Raw genomic sequence first — 2,329 nt, 5'->3', positions numbered from 1 at the left:
GCTGTCGTTGCAGCACGATTCTCAAGGAGCGCAGGGCCATAATCTGCAGGGAAGCTGCAGGATGAACAGAGACTGTGGAACTTGGAAGCCAGCAAGGGTTCTACGCCATCCACCAGACCAGGAGTAGGGGACGCAGGCTCAGGAAGCAATGCATGGATAAAAAACAAAACGCAGCATCAGTCTTGGCTAATGAATCGCATCGCACTTTGATTATCTGAATACCTTTGCAGAACTGGTCAAGTTTTAGAATGCTTGAAATAATAATACAAAGGTCTTTGTATTCACAGAAAGATGTCATCTAAATGTTAACAGAGGGAGAAAAAAAAATTTGTTTAACAATAACTCTGAAAAACTCGAGATTGTTCCAGAACTGCAGTAAGGTTTGTGTGTTTGTGAGTTTCAGTGTGTATTTATGTGTGTGTTTGATCTGAACTGAATAAGGGGTATGCATGTTGCCTCATGTTGTTTCTCGTCTCTGATTTACATCACAGTTGTGTTGAAAGAGTTTTGTTGGGACAGAATGAGTTGTGTAAATCTGCTGTGTGCTCACACATGAACCAAAGCGCTCAAAGGTAGAAGTTCTCATGGATGCAGCAGAATATAATATTTACTGCGAAAGTATTTAGGATAATGATTCTGTTGAGTTAAAGACCCAACCCAGTGAAAATGTGTTTTGTGGGTGTCAAACATGTTTTTGCAGCATTTTTCTGATAATGAAGGATATTTATAAATAATTATTTTTTTATCTTTGTGAATAAGGAGCAGATGAAAAAATGCTGAAAAAGATTGAATTTGTGACGTAGAAAATACTCTGGGCAGGGCCACGAGCTCCCTGCTCTGCCCCATTTTGATGCATCCACCTGCAGACATATGGATTAATGAACATCTTTGTTTTCTTTGTCTGAGCTGGAGTCTGGATCTAAACTGTACGGTTGGATAGTTCTGATGTTAATGCCATTTTTTTTGCACCACTAATGTTAGGTTGGGGGTGTGAGGGGCTGTAAGCTAGAAGGAGAGGGTGTAAAATTGGAGCTCTTGGGAACTCCTGCCGCTCTGCAGAAACTATGTCCTAGAAAACCACACAAGTTTTTAGATTTTGGCTAAAAATAGCATCGAATTAATGAGAGGTTTGACTCTGTTTGCTATAAATCAAAGGGAAGCCAACCCATGTGAAAAAACTGCTCATCAGTGTGCCCCCCACCCCCTGAGTTACACTTTTAGACTCCTGAGATCAAAGGTCAAACAAATTCTCCAAATATCTTGTGATCCTTGTTATGTTTGTAGATTGCTCATTTTGTATTACCTTTACTTTATTCCAAGAATAGAAAGTAAGAGACACAAACAAATGGAGAATGTCAAAGTCGTGAATCAAAGTACAGGTGTGAAAACGGATGGAGGTCACCTGCTGCGGTGATGCAAACACAAAGAACAACATGAACTCTAGCAGGACAATGGAAGAGAAGGAAGAGCCAGAGGTCAAAGGAAATGCCACGTTAAAGAGAAGTTCTCCACTGAGTGACGTATGAAGAGTTGTCTTATCTTCAAGCTGCCAGCTAACTTCGCCCAGGTGTTCTGATGACATCAATGCCCCCATCTGCATTCAGGAGATGACAGCAGAAGCATAGCAACAAAACTATCACAGTAAGCAGTTTTGTCTGGGGGTGGATGCTCAGCCTCAGACTTTAACCCATTTTTCGGAGTCTGATGAGATTATCTGACGTTCATAGAATTCTGGCGAGCGCACACACTGGCTATATTTTAGAAATTTCCCACTACAGTAAGTTATCTCCCTCCAGAGTTTTGTTTTACGTCATTAAAATGTCACTGTGAAGACCTCCTCCCTGAGTATGAGGACTTACAGAGCAGGTTGTGTGTCTTATTGTAGGTTCTGGAGGGTCACAGTGAAAGGGCCTCATTTTGTCTGCAGTTTTATTGACATGAGGCTCTTTTACAAATTTGTTCTTAAAGTTTTTCCTGAATATTTTTAGAAAGGCCAAAGAGAAAAACCTGTGGGACGTCATGAAGATCGAGTCCTGAGCCGCGTTTGGAGAACCAGGAAGTTCTACTGAGAGAAAGAAAGAAAACCTTTTTACCAGCCGTGGTTCCATTGCACCCCAGTGGTTCTGAATCCGGTTAGGGTTTGGAAAAAAAACGGTTTTGTTTTCTACAGGAAGTTTTTTCTTCTTGAAAAGTTAAAAAAGAAAAGTCAGGTTTTGTGTATCTTCATTTTGAATCTCTTTAGATGTGGACGCCATGTCTACAACTGTTATAAATCTTTAGTACATCAAACAGCTGATACTTGGAATGACCTACAAACAGTAAAATCATG

Source organism: Oryzias latipes, chromosome 4, assembly GCF_053564925.1.
Source record: "Oryzias latipes strain Hd-rR chromosome 4, Olatipes_Hd-rR_3.1".
Taxonomy (NCBI): Eukaryota; Metazoa; Chordata; class Actinopteri; order Beloniformes; family Adrianichthyidae; genus Oryzias; species Oryzias latipes.
The sequence above is the reverse complement of the archived record's forward strand: the minus strand, read 5'-3'. Positions refer to the sequence as shown.